Source organism: Pinus tabuliformis, chromosome 7, assembly GCF_031772625.1.
Source record: "Pinus tabuliformis cultivar Carrire ecotype Pingquan chromosome 7, CPIR1, whole genome shotgun sequence".
Taxonomy (NCBI): domain Eukaryota; kingdom Viridiplantae; phylum Streptophyta; class Pinopsida; order Pinales; family Pinaceae; genus Pinus; species Pinus tabuliformis.
Genome location: NC_142293.1, coordinates 1,141,146,768 through 1,141,172,412, shown reverse-complemented (window position 1 = coordinate 1,141,172,412; position 25,645 = coordinate 1,141,146,768). Strand labels below are relative to the sequence as shown.

At 39.6% G+C, this 25,645-nt stretch overlaps 1 pseudogene; it reads left to right on the top strand.

Moving 5' to 3' along the window:
- The first annotated feature begins 811 nt into the window (after window positions 1-811).
- LOC149251539 (uncharacterized) overlaps window positions 812-25,645 on the top strand; it is a 44,838-nt pseudogene continuing 20,004 nt past the window's right edge.

Below are 25,645 nucleotides of genomic sequence, written 5' to 3'. Positions count from 1 at the left end.
CACTGAAATAGATTAATAGGAATAACTTGTTGTGGAATCCCTCAATGGTCCTTAATTTCTATTTGCTTTATTTATGTTTATAGCAATTTACAACAATATAAATAAACTATTATCGTGAAAAAAAAATAGTATTTACATATGAATTATTCTCATATAAAGTGATACCACTTACCAAAACAAACATTATTAAGAATAGAACAATATTATACTTGATTATGATGAAATTTATATAAATCTACTCCAAGTATGAGCGTTAAAAACCTACTTATTTGCAACATTAGGAATATTGATGGTGATGCATGAGCATCCTTAGACAATAAGTTATATTGTGTTTGTTTATTTCATAGATACATGCAAGAGCATTAGTACTTTGGTTTGAATTTCAAGATATGAACATGTTTGCTTTTCCTAAGGCATTCATTTTTAAAGCTCTATGAATGCATTTCTTAAATCAATGAAATGCTTCAACAATTAATGTTGTTACAATGAAGTGCATTCCTAGAAATTTCAAAACAATGTCAGGGGAAGGAGATCAATTATTATGCAATAAAACATGAGAAAGAGCACGATTTTCTCATATGTAGTGCATTAATAAACATGCATAAAAAAGTTTCCATGTAGAAATTGCTCGCAAGGTGTTCAATAAAGTGTCTCATAGGAATGTTGTCTTGTGGAAATGCAACATTCGACATTTTTTTTCAATTTGTATACAACCAATTTCGATTGTCATAGCTATAGCCAAGGATAATTTTAAGCCATTTTTAGTGTCATATATACAGGCAAGGAGAATTGCAAGCAGCAATTTCTAAAGATGGGCTTCTGGGGACTAACTCTAGTAGGAGTTGGATTTATAATCATTGGGATTTGGCCATAGGGACTTCACTAGGGGAGCAATACCATACCATGTGTGTTCATATTGAGGGATATATATATATATATATATATATATATATATATATATATATATATATATATATATATTGAGGAAAAATAACATAATATATTGAGCATATAATAGGGGATAAATGGTTTTTATATTGGAAATTCTAAAAAATGGAGCTCAAAGTAAATGAAAAGGTATAAAGGGGTATCAAAACTTTTAATGAAAAAATGGATACCTACAATATTTAGTGAAAGTAGGGGTTTTTAAATTGGGAAGGTGTATTGGGTTCGTATTAGTAGAGGGTTAAATAATGTGATTTTTAGTGGTATTGTCCAATATGTAGTCAAATTAAGGGTATTGTTTAGTATGCCACGACTTGGTATGTCAGAGGTTCATTGAGTGAAGTCCCAATGGATTTGGAAGACCTACTCAACAACTATGACCTATCTGACCACGTCATCTTCTTCATCTTCCTCAAGACAATTGTCCTCTTCAGGTTTGTACAGAAGAAATTCCTTTTACACCAAGAAGAATTTATTTATTACATCCATTGCATTAATCTATATTTCGAAATGTAGCCTTGTCAGCCTACAATGGCCTAAATAATGGAGACCATCTTGTTTTAGCTATTTAGCTAGAAAAAATATGTACGACATCAATTTTTTTATTATATTCAGATGGTTATGATATGTGAGTGCACTCACTTACTTCCTTTCCCTTGGGGGGTAAATAATATAATTTCCATATTTGCATTTTTTTGAGGAATTCCTTATTTTTAATCTCCAAAACTAGGGCTCAACAGGCCCTGATATTAGGTATTACAACCTTCTACTTGTACCCATTTCAGCATTCAAAAGGAGTTGGCAAAGGGAGTTCCACATAAGACGTACAAGCAAAGGTACTTGGAAATTTTTAAAAATTATATGGATGTGTTTGCTTTGTCTTATGATGATTTTAAAACATTTGATACTATTATTATTCAACATAAGATCCCTTTGAAGAGTGGGGTGAAACCATATAAGCAGAAGCTTAGGAAGATTAACCCTCTGTTACTCCCATCTATTGAAAAGGAGGTAAGGAAGTTTCTCCAAGCCAAAATCATTGTACCTTTGAGATATTCATACTGGGTAGCAAATCTAGTCCTTGTCAGAAAAAAGAATGGAGAAATAAGGCTATGTGTGGACTTTAGGAATCTCAACAAAGCCTCATTAAAGGACAATTATCCTCTGCCTAAAATGGATTACATTCTGCAAAAGGTGGTAGGATCTACCTAGATGTCTATGATGGATGGATTTTATGGATACAATCAGGTAGCTGTGCATCCTGAAGATCAAAAGAAAATTGCCTTCACCACACCTTAGGGAACGTTCATGTATACCAGAATTCCTTTTGGTCTCATAAATGCAGGAGCCACCTTCCAGAGAACCATGAATATAGATTTTGTGGGAGAAAAGTACAAGTTTTTACTAATTTACCTAGATGATATGACCATTTTTTAAAAAACAGAAGAGGAACACATTGAACATCTGCAACTCACTTTTGAGAAATGTAGAAAATATGGTCTTTCATTGAATCCTAAAAAACACAGTTCACTCTGAGTGAAGGAAATTTGCTAGGGCACATACTGGCAAAGGAGGGGGTGAATATTGATCCCAAGAGGGTGGAAGCCATCAAAAACATCCCATTGCAAGAAATAAGAAGGAGATCCATGTTTTCTTGGCAGAGTCAACTTTTTAAGGAGATTCATACCTAACTATGCTGAGATAGTCAAAGAAATCACAAAGATGTTGAAGAAGGATAAGGAAGTGAAAAGGACTGTAGAGTCTCATGAATTGTTCTCTAGAATTAAAAGGGTTTTTTCTAAATCTCCTGTGTTAGTCAGCCCAGATTATCAAAAACCATTTTTCAATTTTTTTTTGCTTCTCCTCATATAGTGGTTATTGTATTATTGGAGAAAAATAGTGAGGGGCATGAAAAACCAATAACATTCTTCAGTCAGGTGCTGTGATATGCTCAGATAAAGTATAACATTTTAGAGAGTAGGCTTATTCCTTGGTAAAAACCCTAAAGGCTTTCAGAATCTATTTCCTATAATCTAACATAATTGCTTATGTTCCTACAACTATTGTGAAAGACATTCTAGTTCAGGGTGACAGTGATGGGAAAAGAGGAAAATGTATTGCTAAAATTCAGGAGTATGACATTGATATTAAGCATACCAAACTCATTAAGGGGCAGGGGATAGCTAAAATTCTATCTAAAGAAAATTTCCAAGAATTAGGCATAAATTTACTGGTTGGACGAGATGGAGAAAGTGGAGATTTGGAGTAGCAACAAGAAATTGAAACATCAGCACATAGAATCCAAATGAAATATGTTGTGTCTCACTGGTATAAGAATATTTTTCATTATTTGTTTTATCTAAGGTACCCAGTGAATTTTGATAAAAAATAAATACATGGCTCTGAGGCTGCAAGCCCAGAAATTTGTTATCTTAAATGGCCAATTGCATTGGAAGGATCCTGTGGGGATTTTTCTTTTGTGTTTGGTTGAGGAAGAAATCCACAAAGTGATGGATGAATTTCATAATTGTGAATGTGGAGGACATTATAGTTAGCGGGATATAACACACAAGATCCTTAAAGTAGGCTTTTACTAACCCAAACTATTTGATGAGGTGCATACTAATGTTTGGTCTTGTGAGAAGTGCCAAAAATTTGTTGTAAAATAGAAATTAGCACTTCTTCCTATAATCCCTATTTTTTTTTAAGAGCCTTTTAGAAAATGGCGGTTAGACTTCATTTTGGAAATACACCCACCTTCCAATGGTGAGCACATGTGGATACTCACAACCACTAATTACTCTACTAAGTGGGTAGAAGCAGCCCCAGCTAGGAATGCAACTAATGTGGTAATTATTAAGTTCATCAAGGAAAACATCCTTGCCATATTTGGCTTCCCCAAGAAAGTTGTAACCGATAATGCTCAAGTGTTTAAGTCTGCCAAATTTATAAATTTATGCGAAAAAATACAACATTGTGGTAGGCCACTCCACCACTTATTAACCTCAAGGAAATGGGTTGGCCGAATGCTCAAATAAAACCTTGGTAATGATTCTAAATAAAAAATATTAGAAAATCAGAAGAACTAGGACTTATAGCTAAAAATTTTCTTATGGGCCAACATGTTTACTACCAAGAGAGCTACTAGAAAATCCCCTTTTGATTTGGTTTATGGAAAGGAAACAATTTTCCCTATACAACTAGATATGCTAGTGGATAAAATATTACAAGACATTGGGGAAGAGCCAAATTCTTTGACTAGAAGGATAAACTAATTGGTGGAACTTCAAGAGAGTAGGGAACGGTGTGGTGTAGATAAATTCTCAGTGCGCACACAAACAATTCCTCTAGCCTGAGAGAGCGGGTCTAGCCACAAACAAACAATCTATGGAAAATCTCCTTAAGTTAGAATCAAATAAGAGGGACTACCTCTTACAATGCTATTTCACTTGGTGATGATCTTGCTTCCTTAATCCAGCTATATTTCATTTCCTTCCTTTGAATACCTGAAACAAGCAAACAAACAACAACAACAAAGATGATAGCATACAATATTGTATTAAGCCTACTTAATAGGTCAAGGAACATTAAGCCATAAAGATGTAAGATAACACTTCATGTAGGAAAACCATCAATAGTTGTATTCATATAAATTCAGAAAGAGATTACAACCAAAGCCTTGACGTTGTTGGTCTCCTCCGACGTATCCGGGTCCCCACACTTTTGCTAGCATCTCATGGATGGCCCAAACCAAACCAAATCAAACCAAAACAAAACACACTATTCTCCTTCAAACATACACTAGAAAGCTATAAGCTATATATGTCTTGCTGATCATTCAAAATCACTCCAAAACTAGTTTAGCTTGGGAAAAGGGAGGTTTATATAGCTTGGATAGATGGGAAATGGTTCCTCTCATCATGGGAGAAGGTATTATCTCTTGAGTTTGTTCCATCCTGATAGGGAAAAGGAGCCCAAACTGACTTCTTCAGCTTCATCCATCCCAACCATCTACCATACTTCCGTTTCGAAGCTTCTAGAGCTAGAAGCTTCAACTCCATATTTAAAAAACTTGCCAAAAGAGGATCAATGTGATTGGAAAAGGGCTCAGTTGCTCCGTACAATGCTAGTGCTAGTTTTAATCTCTGCAAATCGACACGAGGAGGAAACTGGTCAGTAGTGTTGGTCTTGTAAATTGGGGTAAAAGGAAGATTCTTGGGAAATGATGCAAAGGGGAATTATTCTGCTCATGAAGAGGGACATACTGGGAGTTTCTTCATGATGGGAAAGCATGTAGGGTTCACTGTAGAGGTTCTCCAGGATCGTGGATGGGGAGTACAGGGACAGTGACAAAATGCTATGTAACAAATGCCCCCTAAAGCATGAAGGCCGAACTAGAGTGAGGGGTGAAATGCTTTACAAGTGGATGCAGGGAACCAAAGTCCATTTTCAGAAACCTGCAAGCAAGCACAAATACATATACATCATTGAAAAACTTTGACAAATGATACCTGAATCATGATATGGACGTAGCCATCTAGAGAATGATCATGTAAATGGATCCAAGGCATGAGTGTAGACATCCAACAGAAAGGATCATAACGAAATCGACGATGGTTGCAGCCATCCAATAATGAGAAAGATCACATATAACAACTCATGGTTTGGTTGCAACCATCCATTTGAAAGAGACATGTATATCAAGATGATCATGTCACACCACCTTGCAACTTGGACTGGTTGATCTGAGCCCAGGGTCTTACGCTCCAAACGACCCGATCAAAGTACAAATCCTAACATGTGAATGAATGTGTTGAAGTCGAACATGCTAGAAATTCGTTTGATTACTGGTCAATGATGTGAACCATTAACAAGCGCGAGAGAAACCACCAATAATGACAATGGCTCTCAAGGTACTAGCAGCATAGTTCATGGAATGTGAATAAAGGAACTGATGTCAAACACCCATGAAATCACCTGATTGAAAGCCAATGATATGAAATTGTCATCAAGTGTGAAGAACTTGCCATTAGGGCATGCAAGCTCTAAGGTACTGGAAGGGAGTCTCTCGGCTAGCTTCCTGGATAATGAGCTGAAGTCAACGGGAAGCAACTGCATCGAAGGAGGGCCATGATGGATCCCACATCATCGACATGAGACAAAGGGATGGAAATGATTTCAGATGATACAGAGAATCAGGAGTAAGTGTAACTGTAGAAAGACTAACTCTTGAACATATCGGTGACACAAATCTGGAGTTTAGCAGCTTTTGGATCCATAGGATCGATGGTCATGATGGCGTGGTAGAGATCAAATGGAAAGAAAAAATGAACGGCCCAACCCAAGAAGGTCAATGATGAAAAGGAGGATATCCCAACCCGAAACGAAGCATAAAGTGTCCTGTTCAAGAGTGAGTTGCCAACACGACTGATAGACTTTCCCATTTTCCCCCACCATTTCTGGCAGGTATCCCAATTATTTTTTATCGCAAGCTTGAAGGGGATAGCATATGCTTGCACTGTAACTTCATCCTTTGGACAAATCCGACCTAGTAAGTTTAAGGAGCCCTAGGAATGAGAAGCTCATGTCCATCATGGTGACGAATCCAATGTCGTTGAATGTTTTAACGAGTCTGACAAAGGTGTAACTAGGTATCTTTTTCATGTTTAGAGAGTTTGAAAAAGACACGAAAAAGAAAACTCCACATGGTCCCTTTCCTTACATTTGTGTCTCTTGAGCCCGAAGAGGTAGAAAATGATACTTGAGAGAACCACTTGACCATTTCAGTCAAGGAGTACATTTTTCGTAAATAGTTTATCCCAGCCCAAAAAAGGGGTAAACATATACTGGGTAAATGACGTTTCACAACCTTTAACGAGTTCAAAATTACAAGAGCTCGACAATCTTTTTGTGTTTAAAGAGTTGGAAAAGAGCTTGAAAGTGGACTCCCCATTTTTATTTTCTTTTATGAGTCAAAAAAGGAAAAATACTCGGCGATCTTTTCATCGGAGTTTTATGAGTTGAGAAAAGAGTTGAAATGTGACTCCAATACCATCATTAGTATCCATCACCTGTCGCTGCACAAAAGGTAAATGCATTATCCAGTTTTTGAGGCAAAATAGGTCAAAAATACTTTTAAAAACCCTAATATTTCATGAAAAATGAATAAGAGGAAAAAGTAATTATTTTTTACCGTTTACCATTTTACCTTTGTGTGAAGAGATTTTCACCCACTTGTGCCCTAGTTTTTTAGGAATAGATTGCTGGAGATCTGGGAGGCCATTTGTCGATCTGTTAGTTGCAGATAAGAGCCAAGACCTTAAGCTCCATTTTCATGCTTATTTTATCTATTTTTAAACGTTTTTTGGATTTTTTGAGGAGATTTTGACAAAAATAATTCACCCTCAGTCGACGCAACTTCTAGGCACGAAATCGCGCCGGTCAGGGGTTATTAAGATTGTCAAGTGCACCGGCGCCGTGAACATAAAATTTTCAAGTTTTTCCTAATTTTTCCAATTGAATCCAATTTGTTCTAGCCATATGTTTATTGACTTGATTATATTGTTTTTGCAGGGAAAAAATCGTGAAAAATGGTGGATTGGAAGGAATGTGAGCATGAGGACATTGACACTCAAGAAATGGAAAACCCAAATTGCTAGAATGCTCTGAGAAACAATGGGCTCTTCAATTTCTTCCTCACACCAGGTCTGCGGGCCCAACCTGAGTTGCTACAGTATCTGATCAGTCTCTGGGATGTGAATCAAGAAGTTTTCATGATCCGTGACCAAGAACTGGAGTTGGAAACTTCAGACATTTATTTCATCATAGGACTGTCCCGAAGAGGGGAACCAGTCAACTTTTATGGGTCAAGGCGCATTGAGGCAAGTGTGACCATGTTACTTGCAGAACACTGCCCAGAAGCACTCAAATCAAAAAGTGGCAAGATCGAGATCTTGTGTTGAGAGTGTTGTTGTTGACCATAAACAGAGTGGCTGGGGCTCAAGCGCGGCATGAGACCAACAAGTCAAAGTTTCAGTATGCTATCGACTGTACGACACCAACTATCTTCAACTGGGTGGAAGCCATGAAGATAAACATGAAGCGCCAGCTATCAAAATCTTAGGTAGGAAACCTAAAGTAGTTCTGCTCTGGGTCCATTCTAATGACGTTCTTCTTGGAGCGGGTTTTGTTGTTTCACTACTAGCTGGCTGAGGTGGAACCTCCATTGCCACGAGACCCATGGATGGTCTGTTGGATTGCATTGATGCCCAAGATTACCGTGGGCCAATAAATTTCCTATAAGCTCACCTTCTTCTCATGGCTATGATGATAGTTGATCGTAGTAGAGGATTGGCCCTACAGCAGTACCGACTTCTGCGGTGATCCAGATATGCCGCTTACAGAGGGGGAGGATTATGATGATGGAGGTAAAAACAAAAAGTTTTAATTTTTAATTTTTTATTGTTTTTGAAATATATGTATTCATGACATTTCGATTTTATAAATGTAGATGTTGGACCAGAACGTCCTGCTGGGATGTCCTCGATTGCCAGGCGCGTTGCTCGGCAGTTCGATGTTGCTCCTTATCAGGAAGGAAGCGACAGTGAGGAGAAGATCACGCGGAACCTCTAGGGATTGACCCACGGTATCCTAGAGCATGCCCTGATGGGTGATGTTCCACGCGAGTATCAGAGACATACAGTGGGGGTATCAGATTGGATCTACCGACTACTGACTCGTGTAGTGCAAGCAGTTACATGCTACCATGAACATCATGTTGTTTAGTTCATAGGTCTAGCATTCCACATTTTTGAGGCCTGCGAGCCACAGATGTATAAGGCTTGCGAGCCACTGATGTATTTGAACACACATATTATTTTTTGGGGTTTTGATGTATGACAAACATTATGAACATCTATATATATATATATATATATATATATATATATATATATATCTATATATATATATATATATATATATATATATATATATATGTTATATTTCCTTACTTACTATGGTACAAATGTTTTCTTTTTTTATTATCGCATGTTTCATAAATGTCTATCCAACACATAATTATCTAATGCATCTGTTAGTGTATTCATATGCTTAGGAATATGATGATATGTAATGTAATCAAAATTTCTCTCCAATAGACAAATACGTAGATACATTCTCAATATTTGATAACCAATTCCTGGATGTCAAGAGCGATAACTTCTGACAACAATTCAATAACTGCGCTATACTCAACGATGTTATTAGTTTTTTGACCTAGAAAAATACCTTGAAGATCAATCAACTCACCATGGCAGTCATAAATGGCCCATGTCGTGGATGATATATTCCGGGTACTACGGCAAGCACCATCAACGAAACCAATGTGAGGAGACACCGACATCTGCAAAGCAGGAAAAAACATAATAAGCAGGAAAGCTGCTTACAAAACAACACACCAAACCACATTGTACAAAAATGAATAACACACTATTGTACAAAAGTAGCCATGCAAGATGACCTAAGCATAATACTTTTTTAGATAAATCCCATTATTAGGCTTGTCTAAGGGATTGCCCTCATAGTCAATAAGCTCATAGGCCCCTTTCTGTAACACACATTTAACAATATAGGGCCCATGCCACATAGGTTTGAACTTGCCTGCCCCTAGCTTATCATTAGCTTGATCATACGGAAGAACCAAATCATCCTCAGAAAAATCTCAAGGAGAGATAGACTGATCAAAATGGGACTTGACCCGCTTTTTCTGTGCTTTGATGACCAAAGTAGCAAGATGACGAGTCTCATCTAGTCGTTCTAAATATAAGAGGCATTCTTCCTGAGCTGAGGTCTCAGGGAGAAGTTCGACAACCAGCTTGAGGGATGGAATTTCACACTCAATCGGTAAAGTTTCTTCCATACCATAGACTAGTTGGAACGGTGTGAATCTAGATTCGGTAAGCCCATAGAGATAAAAAAGCATGAGATGCTAATTTAACTTGTGCATCCCAAGGGTTACAGGTCATACAGTCGATGCCCCATTTGTAAAAAGGATCAACGGTAATAGTGGGGTGTAGGTGAGTGGTTGGGGTGTGCATTTTGCGCTGATAAATTTGGCACTCATGACACTTGCGAACAGCAAGGATGAAATCCTTGAAGATGGAGGGCAAAAAATAACTAGCGCTAAGGATTTTTTGAGCAGTAGCATATCTAGACAGGTCACCACCACATGCGCCAGAATGGAAGTCATTCAAGACTCTCTCAGCCTCCTCGAGAGTGAGACAACGATGAAGAATTGAATCGACACCGATGTGGTATAGTATCTCCAATGATATGGTAAGGTTGATATTGATGCCGAATGTGTCGGTGATCATCCTTGGTCAACGCAAACCGAAAATTGGATGTTTGGAGATACACCATGATATTACCGTACTAGGGGTTGACAGTGCTAATTAAGAAAAGAGTCTCATCCGGGAGTGATTCGTCAGCACCAACAGGAAGAGAAGCAAAGGGAAGGGAGAAAATCAACTCAACGAAGACCGGTGATTTCCTAGATTTGGCAGTAGTGAACACCAAATCAAATTCTTGGAGGATGACAATCCACTTAGAATACTTTCCCCCGAACAACTGATGAGTTAGGATGTAGGTCATGGGGTTGCATTTTTAAATCACAGTGGTAGTGCGGAGTAGGATGTAATGCTGAAAGTGTTGAATAGCCTATACGATAGCCAAAGCCAACTTCTCGATATGAGCATAACATGTTTTGGTGTCAAGGAGGTTGCGACTGAGGTAATAAATAACATGTTCATTTCCTTCATCATCATCCTATACCAACACCATAGTGATGGTACTAGAGGCTGTAGCTAGCTAAAGGAAGTAATCACGATGATATTTCAAGGGGTGCAGCAAAGGAGCGTTGATGAGGATAGCCTTTAGGTCATCGAAAGACTTTTGGGTAGCCTTATCCCAAACAAACAGGGTTCCTTGCTTGAGCAACCAGGTGAACCCTGAAGCTAGCTCAACGTAGTTCGGTACGAAATGACGGAAGAAATTTGCTTTTCCCTGCAAAATTTGCAGTTGATGCAATGAAGATGGAGAGGTTAAATTAACTATGGCCTCAACTTTAAGAGGATCAAGGTGAATGCCTCCCTTCAAAATGATAAATCTGAGGAGTCATCCAAATTTGACGTAGAAGAAACATTTATGGAGATTTAGCCGAATGTTGTAGTGTCTACAGTGAAGAAATTTTTTCCAGAGATGATCAGGGTGATCGTGGTATTTACAAGAATGAGCTAGGAGATCATCCAAGTAAGGTTGAACGATGTTTCTAATGTCATGGAACACATAAGACATCACTCTCTGAAATGTGGCCCCAACATTCTTAAGGCCAAAAGGGAGCTTTTTATACGTGAAGGTCCCCCACGGACAGATGAAGGTTGTCTTATCTTGATCAGTTGGTGCAATATTTATCTGGTTATAACCAGAAAAACCATCCATAAAAGAAAAGAATTCACTCCTAGCACATTCATCAATGATCTGGTCAATGAAGGGAGTAGGGTAGTTATCCGTAGGATAGGCACGATTGAGATCATGGTAATCGACGCAAATGCGCATAGTGCCTTGTTTCTTTTTCATCGGTACAATATTCGACACCCAATCTATAAGAGGGATTGGATAAATAAATCCAGATTTCAGAAGTTTTTCAACTTCACCCTTAATGGTGACCGCTTTTCTAGGGTGCACTAGACGAATCTGTTGGCGAATGGGCTTCACATGAGGATAAGTTGGAATCTCATGCATGACTATGCTTGGGTCAATGCTAGGCATTTCTTCATATGACCACACAAAAACATCCTAAAACTCTTGGAATAGACGTGTATAGAGTTTGATCTCTTATGGAGAACAAGCTACCCCACTATGGAAATTTGCAACGACACGAGGCTTGACAAAAATGTCAGTTGGCATCATTTGGGTAATGTTACCCATGTTCCCTTCCGACCAAACTTCATGAGTCATGATCGACATCTGAATTGGTAGGGACAGGAACTGAGAAGAGAGCTCCTCGAGACAAGTAGAGATGACCACCAGGCCTAGAAAGAATGAGGAATGATGATGAGTGTTGTTCCAAGGTACTTCCTCTAAATACATTACTTCCATGATACTCTCGTCAAAAAGAAAAGTCTTGGCTAAGGGATTGGGGGATTCTGAGGAACCAAGCTAGGGGGATTGAGAATATGCATCGAGAGATGTTCTTGAAACATGATGAGCAGAGGACACCGAAGGTGAAGCTGAAATAATTTCCACGTAGTTAATTTTGGCGGGACTTAACGGCATAACCTTACCCCATGGATCAACAAGATCTGACGAAGGAATGACCCAAGGATCAGGCTTGATCGAAATCATGTTGACAAAGGCAACATAAGGAGGTGGGAGCAGAAAAATTCCCATCAAGGTGGGATATTTAAAGAGTCCTGACCCCACACTCTCATAGGAAGCACATATGTGCTTTACATATGGAACATTGCCATTCGAGGAGGAAGAGGCAAAGAAGGATAGTTGGTCGATTGTGACTATCTTTCCTTGATGGGGAAAGCGAATCATACGGAAAAGATAGGAGGCTACAACATGCATGGAATGGCTCCAACTCTGCCTGAGTAGAAGATTGTAGTTAAGATTAGTGTCAATGATCTCTACTTCGACATGTAATGTCTTTCCCTCCAAAGTAATGGCAAGGTTGGGAAGGAAACCGAATGGTCACAAATCACACACATCAAAAGCTTCCAAAGTGTTAGGGGACTGGTTCAGAGTAGGAGAATCAATTTCCTTCCAACAAGAGACAGACATGATACAGGTAGAAGCACCTTCATTGATGATGGTCCTATGAATGGTTTTCTCATTTATGATCAACTAAATGGGAAAGGAAATATGATGAGGTAAACGTGGAATGTGGTTTTCTAGGTAAAAACAAATGAGATTAGAGTTATCTAGATCAATACCCCCAATAGCCGACAGTAATGATTTCTGCCGAGAAGGACAAATTTGAAGGACCTTGAGAGCAGACATAGCTGATGGCGCTTGAGCTAAATCTTCAACGATGTTATAATGTTGAGAGGCTTGAGCATTAGGATTGTACGAGGATTTTCATAGCACACCTCAAGAAGGTGGTCGAATTGCAGAATCAGGATTAGGTCACTCTATATGGAGAGGACTGGAATTGGACAGGGTAGAAGAAGAAGGGGTACCTTCTTTCTCTTTCCCTACTGTCGAGGTAGGAGTTTGATAATATTTTGACCTGGTAGCCATGTTAATTGGTGTACTCATCATGAACACTTGTGAACCTGTGGAAGTAGATGACTGAGGCTAGTCTACCATTTGGGTTTGCTGGGACGGAAAGGGCTCTTTCAGGACAGTTGGGGTCCCTTTGAGCAAACACTAACTTTGGACCATCTAGGACAATCTTTAGTATAGTGATCCTCCTCACAGATGAGGCATGGATATTTGGGCTTCCATTGGGAAGCATCACTAGCAGATGACTTAGGAGGACCCTATTTCAGGGCATCAACTTTACCCTTGCCTTTTCCTTTCTTCTTACCTTTAGAGGATTTATCCACTGCGATAGACTAGATAGCGTGAACCTCCGAGGTTTTACCAGGGCTAGATGAATTGTGAGAGGAGTCATTGGGAGCAGTGTTGGAGACTGAATTTTATTTGGATGAAGATTTTACAGGGGTTTGAGTCACTAAACCAATTACTCCATCAATAGGATGTGTAGACAGAGACTTAGATGTCGTCAGATCAGATGATGGTCTGGGCGCATCAGGTAACACATCATATAATGTGCTGGATTGTGAATAGGATAGGTCTAGATACTTGGAAAGCGCGATGGCTTGTTCCTTAGTGACGCATCCACCCATAGCAATGTCATTAGAAATTTTGTTGACGAATGATTTGGTGAACCACTCAATCAACAACTGATCAGAAATATCAAACTTAATCATGTGACACCTACATCTCCATTCATGGATGTGATCGAAGATGTGGGTCACAGTGTCTTGCTTGAGTGACGTTAGCAGATGGGTGCTAGTTTTATAGTGAACCGGCAACTGGAAATGTGTGATAAAGGCCATGGCAAGAGTGTTAACGTCAGTATAGGTATTTTGAGGTAGTTCAATATACCACTTGGCTACAGTACCTGTAAGAGTTCATTGGAAAAGCCGAAGACGAATGGAATCATCGACGTAGGAATTAGAGGAGCATCAAAGGTTATATGTCATCACGTGGGCTTGTGGATCCTCTTTTGCTTTTCCTTCAAACTTCATACAATCACTCAGAATCTTGGATGGAATTGGAGGCCAGTATGGTGAATGAAGAATTGGGTCATTTGTGAGTCTAGACACATCTAGCAATTCTAGTGTAGCTAAGAATGACAATTGGGTATTGAAAGGCATTTGAGGTCAATAAGGGGGCCCAAATGGCATGGTCCATCCCTGCTCGTAAGGATTTTGTCCCCATAGTAGAGGATTTTGTCCATATGGCATTTGATTTTGTCTCCACTATAAGTTAACTTGCCCGTAGGGAGGATTCTGACCTTGAAAGCCTTGAAACTGTCTAGCCATAGGCTGTTGATAAGCAGCATATGGGTTAAAAGGCTTTTGAGCCTGCTGGCCTTGGACATATGAATTTTTCACCTGACGTCCTTGAGCATAAGGGTTTTGGACCTACTGTCATTGGACAAAAGGTTTTTGGACTTGGTGCCCTTGGACATAAGGATTCTGCACTTGCTGCCCTTGGACATAAGGATTTTGGACCTGCTGTCCTTGAACAAAAGGGTTGAACCTGTTTCCCTTGGACATAAGGATTTTGTTCCTGCTGTTGTAGGACTTGACCCTAGCCTTGCCCTTGCAAGGGTTGACCCTGTTGATATGAATATAGGGTTGCTACTACCTGGGTTGACCTTGTGGCTGTAAATTCTGTCCCTGCAGCTGTAGAGTTTGACCTTGCAAAGGCATAGGATGGGAGGATTGTAGCGTGTACTGCACTTGCGACTGCATGTTTTGCTGCAACAGTTGCAAGGGTTTCCCCTGTAGTTGTTGCAATTGTCCTTGTTGCAACATCATCTGGCCTTTCTACTGCATGGATGGCCCTTGATGCAATGAAGGTTTCCCTTGCTGTTGTAGAAGTTTCCCTTGCTGCTACAAAGGTACTTAAATGGTTCCCAGAATGACACCTTGAAAGTTACCGAACTGTATCTGGACATGCCCACCAGGCATGGCAAATGGACCAGGCTAGACATAAGGTCTAGGCTGAGGGATGTAGGGCGAATTAACCATCACTTGTGAACCATATGGAACATAAGGAGGTTGGTACTAAACCTGAGCCATATTAGGCTGCTGGTACTAGATGTTACTTGACCTAGACGGACCAACATGGTTTGGTTGTTGGTACTAGACATTACTCAATCCAGCAGGACCAACAAGGTTTAAAATGGCACCTGAAGAGGGCTAGTTCATTCCAACCATGTGAGCTTGTGAGCCACTCACATTAATTGTACCAAACATCATAGAATAATTTTGACTTTGCCCCATAGGCGGTGTCACAACCTATCCACTTACTGGAGGGATCGAAGAAATAATAGAGACATGACTCAAGATCGTCGGTTGAACTTGACGAGTTACTTGGACCGACGAAACAAGAGGATTTGGAATGGTGGGTTGCACTGGGACTGAAGTAACTGTAGAATGCAACATCAGTTGGGATTTTAGGTTTTGAATGAACGAACCTAAGGTAGGCGTAGCGCCAGATGCCCAAATAGGGTTGTGATATAGTGACGAGGCAGTAGGCGTGCCTGAAACCAAATGAGGTAAAGTCACGTAATTATGTAGTAACTCAGGATGAACACTGGTCAGAATGCTTCTCATGTAAGGGAAACCTTCAGGAGGGAAAGAATATTCCTGCTCCTCAACTGTGCATGGAGTGGAAACCTCCGAGTGACCCAGAGAGGAGATTGGGATTTTCCTTTTGATTCCATGGGTGAAAACAGAAAATGACGGATGACTGAAGATGTTCGAGGGGATAATTCCAAATGAATACCAAGATGATCGTACAAATTGTACAAACGTTGTGGTGATATCACAACAAGATCAAACAAAGGGTTCAGAGGATAAACGACCAGTCCAAGCTGACCTTCAGAAGTCGTCGGACTCTCAGGAGTCTGGATAGGATTATCCAAAGATTCCAAGCCAATATCAGAAAGTGATCCAGTATCTGAAGGAGGGGGAGGATGAGATGAAAAAGGTTGAATACTCAAAAAAATTCCAAGCTCAACACCTTGGTCCTCAAGTGACTATGGTAATTCAAGAAAAGGCTCCTCCGAAAATCTTTCAAACAGAGGAGAGGAAGAGGAATTAGGCGAACTAGTTAGTTCAACCACGATGATTTTCTCTCAAATAACCAAAAGAGAGATTGATTCCAAGGCTTAAAATTGTATTTAAAGGTGTACTCACAATGTGGTCTAGAAAAAGACTAAACAAGGATGTTATATGATTATGGGCAACAATCTTTTTAAGATGCAAAAACAAACTGGTGCTCTTTCATGTTTTAAGAGAAGAAGAAGCAAAGGTGACTCTATCACTTTTGGTTTGAAACGAGCTCGAAAGGACAAGCGCTCCAGTGATCTTTTATATTTAGGGAGTTAAAAAGATCAAAATGACTACTCAGGATGATCTATGCAAAAAGGATTACCAAGTAATCGTGAACTGTAGAATACCTCCTGGTGAACTGAGAAGTACGAGCAGGAAATCTCCCCGAATGTTGTGTTTGCTGTATCACATTTACAAGGTAGCAGACTTGACTTTCTATGGATACTAGATTGCAACCTAGTGGGGTCTCCCTTTATATACACGATGGTATGGGGAGCACAAGTCCATACTAGTGGTGTATAGTGCTGAAGCGAATGACAGCTGCTAGGTTTAAAGACGCTGGAACACATCTCTAGCTTAGACCTTCTAAATGTGATCATTAGGTTAATGTGCCTTAGGTTAATTGAATACATTTTAGAGTTTATCTTGAAACTATGTCTCAGTTTTCAGGCCTTATTGATGTGACTCAAAAAAACCTATATGAAGCTAAATGAGACAAAACCCTTTCAATTCGATGAATTTTTTACACTAATGACAGTAGGAAACACACTCAATGATCCAGGTGGCTCCAGAGAGACATACAAGACAAAGGGTTTATGAATGATAAAAAATAAAAGTGTTCAGAATGATTTCGACCTAGGACCAGAGTGTAGATCTCGTCATCCTGATCATGGAGGTGTAAATGGCACTTCAATCCGAGTCCAGATGATGAAGTTATCACGAAAAGAGTTGCCTTGGTTCCTTTCAAAAAAGGAGTCTTTTTCTCATAAAAATGGGTTTAAAGCCTTATAAAGTCCAATCGCAATCAGAAGAGTCTAAATAGTAGACTTAAGGTCGGGCCTTTAGAACCCCTGATCAACGATCTCTGATTAACTAGAGTTAGGGGCATGCGATGTGCGATATCGGGCCTTTAGAACCCCCGATCGGCGATCTTCGATATATCAAGCCGAAGGAAGGCAGGCACGCGATATCGGGACCCGAGCAATTTTGAATTGTGATTGCGATATCAATTATTGGTATCGACGATCAGAGGAGTGATCAAATTAGAATCGTCAATCGGCGAAGAACATCGAGCCACAACGATTGTGATATGCTGATCAGCGATGCACGATCTCCGTCGTCGGATCAGAAAGCAAATCAACGGTCCAGATCTAATCGGCATATCGGCGTATTGGTGATCGACGTATCGGTGTATCGGCAATTGACGATCAATGATTCCCCAATATACAGGGCCATTGACAGAGCGATATGCGATTAGAGCAGACTCAATAGGCAAATAAAGCCCGATTTTATGAAATTTGAAGTCCGGATTATCAAAATTTTCAATGTTTTCTATGTATTTTGTGTTTCCACGTGTATTTGTCTGTTTTAACTGAAAAACGTATTTATATGGTTTTGTTGTGCTGACCAAACCTTTTTTCAAACGACTTCTATTCCTAAGAAAAACAAACCCTGATTTTTATGCGACCTTGTCCCAAAACGTGTTATAAAACACGATGGATGCAGAGAGCCAAGGTGGGGGGAGAGGGCCAGAGAGAGCTTGTGCCAGAGAGCCCCAAAGCCTGCATGGAGAGTATGCAAGACCCTGAGTTCCAGAGAGCCTCAATGAGGAGGCTACACCCGATGGAGAGCCACAGCACAAGGGGTCCAGATAGCCAGAGATAGCTAGACAGTGCCGCATTTACTCAGAGAAGCTTGAAAGAAGAAAGCTTCAAAGATAGAGCACCGCAGAGCTTGAGTGCCATAGAGCGTGATCGAGGCAGCGTGAGTAGGTGAGCCAAAGAACCAGAGGGGCAAGCAGAGCCACATAACTACAGCAACGTAGCCAGAGTGCTACACAACCAGATAGCCAGAGAGCTACGTTGTAGATAGCCAGAGTAGTCCTCTTCTTACAGTCGATGTTGTGAGAGCAATGGCTGAACAAGCTTCAACACTTTTACAGTTCTGTTTCAGATGCCTAGATTGTGACTAGTCAGAGAATTATCGATGCAAGGGGAGCCAAAGTCCAGATTGGTAACGGGCTATGCCTGTGCATCGACAATGTGAACTACGCTATTCATCGTGGATTGTCTTAGGCTAAAGATATGAACATCCACTTCTTCAGATGGCCCTTGGTGTGAGGTATATGATCTATTCATATATTTCTTCTTTATACATTATGCTGCACGGATCCTTGATTGATATTGAGGCAGGATCTTGTTTATTACATGTTGTCATGATTCCTTGCTTGATTTGATGGGGAATCTTCTATATGATGTACTTGCTGTCATAACTCATCGTGTTATGTTTTCAGATCCCTTGTTGTATGTTGTTGGGATACTCTTGTTGTCATCATGCATGATTTTGCATTAAAATCCCTTTTGTGCCATGTTGGCGGTGTTAGCACCTAAATCCGCCTCAGGCTGAAAGAAGGAAAAATTTAGGGTAACCAAAAACCACGCTTAGTCTGGTAGCTAGCCCTACCAGAACAGGAGAGGGCTCTCTCCGAGTCACACTCAGTGAATAGATGAACGAAACGGATTGAGATGACTTTTCAATGAACAATTTATCTTAGGCTAGTAAGTGAAAATGAACATAAGGAGGGATTTTTATGAATGACTATGTTTCTGGGATGTTATGGTACCACTGGACCTCAATGAACATAGAACTTAACATAAAGGCACAGATTATTTCGTGAGGCAAGGTAGGCGGAAAGCATAGCAATTTTAGTTTTGAGATATGGTGGAATGGAGAGATTGATTAAGAAGGTGAAAAGGGCATGGAAAAGAATACTTTTCAACAGAAGAATGAACATTGTACATGAAATTTTCCCACAAGTAGAGAAATAAAATTGAATTCTACCTAATCTCATTCGAAAAATTTCACCAGAAATGAATATGAAATGAAATATGGAACATAACAAGATACATATGAAACATAAGAGACACACTTGCTACGCTCACAACCACAGGAATCTCATGAAACAGAGCCGCTGCCTTTCATTAATTCTCTATAAAAATACAATGCAAAAACAAAGTTTCTTTCCCACAGTCTCCCAGAAGTTACAAGCCAACCAACCAAAAAAAAATTGCTTTGCAAATGTTTTGCATACAATATATAGAATGTGCCATGAAGAGATAGAACGCCCAAGGGTCATAAAATGAAGGTGGAGAGCCAAGAATCAGCTACAGGTGCAGCACCAAAAACATGACACATAGCTTGGGTGACCCTTTGCCTTCCTTTGCCACTTGTATAACTGACCATATGGAGTGAGAATATTTATAAAACCATCGCGCTCCTCCTCCTGTGCGTCGCGTTCTTTTCTAGGTGACTTTTAGAGGCCTTACCGATGTCCAAATTGAGTGCAAGATAGCTTGTTGGAAAGGTATTTGAGTCTAATTTCCAACCCAACTATAATTATTGGATTTGGAGTTCATTTTCTCTATCAAAAAGCAAATCTCCCAAGACTGGTCGAACTGTGCCAAATGAGGCTGCCTCAAGGCAGAGTGCTGTTGCGGTCAACTTTTGAATGCCTTCCTCAATCTCAAATTAAGCTCATGATAGCTCATTGGAAATTATGTCCTGTATAATCTCCATCCCAACCAGAGTTTTGTCAATTTGGAGTTCATTCGCCCTGTCAAAAATCAAATCTCCAAAGACTGGTCGAACTGTGCCAAATGAGGCTGCCTAAAGGTAGAGTGTTGTTACAATCAACTTTTGAATGCCTTCCTCAGCTCCAAATTGAGATCATGATAGCTCATTGGAAAGATAATTGTCTCTAGTTATCATTTGGATTATCAAGAAAGTCATTGGGCCAACTAAGCTAGGAGAAAACTTGATTTTCCAGAGGTCACTCCAGAGGTGCATCAATTCTCCCAAGGCAACTGTATTTTTGACATTTCCTCAAAACCATAACACCTGTATAAAAAGTGAAGGAGGTTTTTCTTCCTTGGTCTGTTATGGACAAAAATATCTCTCATTTTTCCAAAATTCATCTTTGATTTCTCAGAAACATCATTTGAGTGAAACATATCCCGATGTGTGGGACAAGGGATTTGCCGAAATGAAGCAAAATGAAGGGGATAGGGAGCTTCTAAATTCTTGAGGAAATTTCGGGAAGTATGGAGGGATGTTAGGAAGTAGGGGAAAGTGGAATCTCAGAAATTGAATGAGGGGAAGCGGTCCAAAAAGGCAAAACACAGGCCCAACCATAGAAAATTGCCAGGTTGTAGCAAGAAACTAGGGTTTGTGCGAAAATGAGGAATTTAGGGGATCTCAGTGATGGGAAGTGTTTGATAAGGTATTTTAAAGATAGGGAAAGGTGTATGAACATCAGGATACAAGATTTTCCGATGATTTGACCATCCAAGAGAAATTAGCTTCAAAACCCTAGGAGAGGGAAATGAACCTTGCCTAGGTGCAACTGAAGCACGAACAAGGTGTGAAATGACCCAATGGAACTTGACATGATGATGACAACCCTCTGAATGATGGTAGACTCAGCTGAATGGTGACATGGAACATCATTTGGACAACTTTGACAAGGGTAAAGTCACACCCTAGACCTAATGCCTAGTGACCAAATTTTACTTGAAGACTCACTGAAATGATAAAATTTGACCTTGACACTTTAAAATCACTTGTGTAAGAGCATGTTTGATCACTGGAGGAAGGCTGCAAATATTGACACTAACATTGGCTCCAACGGGGGATGGTAGATCCTTGGAGCTGCCAAGAACAGCAGATCTCTGGAAGAGCTAGACAGTGCCTTTTGTCCATTGGACTATGGAGTCCATTATTCCGACAAACCAACATGACTCAATTTATTGACTGAAACTTGACTGAAACTGACTCAATCCAAACTGACATGACTAAAAAAAACTTGACTTTGAACTTAAAACTTAAAGCTTGGTGGTAGAGCATGACCACCTTTATTTCTTACATGACTATATATCATCAAACTATATCAAACTGCCAATGTAACCAATCAAGAAGATGGCTTCTTGACTGATTCTTCCAATCAAATCTTCTGGTCAATAATTGATATTGGTAACTGGGCATCCAAAAACATAATTGGCCATGATCTCCTTCATCACTGAATACTGCAATAATCACCTTCACTATTGTCCGCAACAAATTTGCCATTGGATCATGAAAAACATGAAGATTTACCTCCTGCTGAAGAAACAAGATGTCTTTTTCTTTTGATTCTGATCTTCCTTCATAATGTACTTCAGAAAAATTATGTTCTTGGTCCTCAAAAATTTCTGAACAAGCAGATGAGTGGATTTCCCCTTCAAAGAACACTTCAAAACATGAAACATATGAGGAAGAATCTGAAATGGAATCCATAATGGTCTGGTCGGCTATAGTCTGAATACATTTCTGATCATCTTGACATGATATGACAGTCAGATTCTCATTACATTCATCACATTCATCAATCATGAGAAAAGCAACTTCGGATGATTCTTGAAACCCAACATTAACATTTTTATCATCTACCATAAATTCATCCAGAGAAAGCTTTTCACTTACTTGACTGCAGATCTCATCTTGTTGTTTATGAACTGACTGGATTACCTCGTCATGAAGGCTTTGTTATGATGACATGAGAACATTTGGACCTAAAACTTCGTCTTCTTTTATGGACCAATATGAAACGCCACTTTTTCTTTCATCACTTTCAGCCATATGGAACTCTCCAACCTGCTGATCTATTTCATGTAATTCATGCTGACTGTCAAGATGCAAAATTCCTTCATTTTCCACCGTACAAAGATCTTGATTTTGCTGCAAAGTTTCCTGAGCATCTTGATGGGACTCCTCTAGTTTCTCTTCATGTTGCTGAAATGGATTCTTATACAAGGCTTCCATGATATCATCATCCATAAAATTATCATCCCCGTAGTATTTTTCAAGGCTCTCAATAAAACCATGAGCATGCTTGCAACAATTTTGAACTAAATTTAATGATGGATAAGATTCTTTATACTTCTCAAAGAATATTGAATGGAAATCCTTTAGACAATAAATGGAAGCAGGTGGAAAACTTTCATACCAATATCTTGCTTTATCTTCCAGAGTGGCCATGAATATCTTCATTAAGAAATCTTCAGGAAAATCAACCTTCAACTTGCGAATATGCATGTGAAATCGAACTAGGTGTAAAGCAGCATCCTTCTTACCATCATCTTTAAATGTAGGCAGATTCTTTGACCAATCTACCTTCGGAATTTTATTTGGGAAGCCTGGGATGTGATCTTGGCTCATGGGAGCGTATCTTCTTGCAATCCGATCCATCATGAATGGAGTTGCCAGGTGAATGATTTCAACCATCTTCTTATGTCTAATTGTTGTTCACCATCAACATCATATCTGAACTTGAGATATGTCCTGGGACAAGACAATCTACAAGCAAACAATTTTGTAATCAAGTCCCCAGTGAAGTTGCCACTATGTTAGCACCTAAATCCGCCTCAGGCTGAAAGAAGGCAAAATTCAGGGTAACCACAAACCACACTCAGTCTGGTAGCTAGCCCTACCAGAACATGAGAGGGCTCTCTCCAAGTCACACTCAGTGAATAGATGAACAAAACGGACTAAGATGACTTTTCAACGAACAATTTATCTTAGGCTAGTAAGTGAAAATTAACATAAGGAGGGATTTTTATGAATGACTATGTTTCTGGGATGTTATGGGACCACTGGACCTCAATGAACAGAGAACTTAACATAAAGGCACAGATTATTTCGTGAGGCAAGGTAGGTGAAAAGCATAGCAATTTTAGTTTTGAGATATGGCGGAATGGAGAGATTGATTAAGAAGGTGAAAAGGGCATGGACAACATGAATCCTTTTCAACAGAAGAATGAACATTGTACATGAAATTTTCCCACAGGTAGAGCAATAAAATTGAATTCTACCTAATCTCATTCGAAAAAATTCACCAGAAATGAATATGAAATGAAATATGGAACATAACAAGATACATATGAAACATAAGAGACACACTTGCTACGCTCACAACCACAGGAATCTCGTGAAATAGAACTGCTGCCTTTCATTAATTCTCTATAAAAATATACAATGCAGAAACAAAGTTTCTTTCCCACGGTCTCCCAGAAGTTACAAGCCAACCAACCAAAAAAAAATTGCTTTGCAAATGTTTTGCATACAATATATAGAATGTGCCATGAAGAGATAGAACGCCCAAGGGTCACAAAATGAAGGTGGAGAGCCAAGCATCAGCTACAGGTGCAGCACCAAAAACATGACACATAGCTTGGGTGACCCTTTTCCTTCCTTTGCCACTTGTATAACTGACCATATGGAGTGAGAATATTTATAAAACCACCACGCTCCTCCTCCTGTGCGTCGCGCTCTTTTCCAGGTGACTTTTGGAGGCCTTCCCGATGTAAAAATTGAGTGTAGGATAGCTTTTTGAAAAAGGTATTTGAGTCTAATTTCCAACACAACTAGAATTTTTTTATTTTGAGTTCATTTGCTCTGTCAAAAATCAAATCGCCAAAGACTGGTCGAACTGTGCCAAATGAGGCTGCCTAAAGGCAGAGTGCTGTTGCGGTCAACTTTTGAATGCCTTCCTCAATCTCAAATTAAGCTTGTGATAGCTCATTGGAAAGCCTGTCCTATCTACTTTCCATCACAACTAAAATTGTTCAATTTGGAGTTCATTTTCCCTATAAAAGATCAAATCTCCCAAGACTGGTCGAACTGTGCCAAATGAGGCTGCCTAAAGGTAGAGTGCTGTTACAGTCAACTTTTGAATGCCTTCCTCAACTCCAAATTGAGCTCATGATAGCTCATTAGAAAGATAATTGTCTCTAGTTATCATTTCGATCATCAAGAAAGTAATTTGGCCAACCGAGCTAGGAGAAAACTTGATTTTCCTGAGGTCGCTCCAGAGGTGCATCAATTCTCCCAAGGCAACTGTATTTTTGACATTTCCTCAAAACCATAACACCTGTGTAAACAGTGAACGAGATTTTTCTTCCTTGGTCTGTTATGGACAAAAACCTCTCTCATATTTCCATAATTCATCTTTTATTTCTCATAAACATCATTTGAGTGAAACATATACCGATGTGTGGGACAAGGGATTTGCCGAAATGAAGCGAAATGAAGGGGATAGGGAGCTTCTAAATTCTTGAGGAAATTTTGGGAAGTATGGAGGGATGTTAGGAAGTAGGGGAAAGTGGAATATCAGATATTGAGTGAGGGGAAGGGGTCCAAAAAGGCAAAACACAGGCCCAACCATAGAAAATTGCTAGGTTGTAGCAAGAAACTAGGGTTTGTCCGAAAATGAGGAATTTGGGGGATCTCAGTGATGGGAAGTGTTTGATAAGATATTCTAAGGATAGGGGAAGGTGTATGAACATCAGGATACAAGATTTTCCGATGATTTGACCATCCAAGAGAAATTAGCTTCAAAACCCTAGGAGAGGGAAATGAACCTTGCCTAGGCGCAATTGAAGCACGAACAAGGTGTGAAATGACCCAATGGAACTTGACATGATGATGACAACCCTCTGAATGATGGTAGACTCAGCTGAATGGTGACATGGAACATCATTTGGACAACTTTGACAAGGGTAAAATCACACCCTAGACCTAATGACTAGTGACCAAATTTTACTTGAAGACTCACTGAAATGATAAAATTTGACCTTGACACCTTAAATCACTTGTGTAAGAGCATGTTTGATCACTGGAGGAAGGCTGCAAATACTGACACTAACAGGCGGGATGTTCATCATGCATGTTTTTGTGTCATATTGATAGGAGTCTTTTGTTTGAGAATTCTGATTGTGGAATATCTCTTAGAGCCACTCCCGCATGAGGGCATTTTTCCTTGTATGATCGCGACCTCATCTCTTGTGTACATCATCTTTATTGACAACACTTAATGCAGCAACCTACACCATCTTGACATCGGGGCCCGGAGACGTAGTTCCTCTTGGACAAACTCCATTATCAACATCTTATGTTTTCATGTGTTGATGATTGTCTTGTTCCTCTTCTTTTCCGCATGCAAATGTATTCATTAATGTTCTTTTAAAATG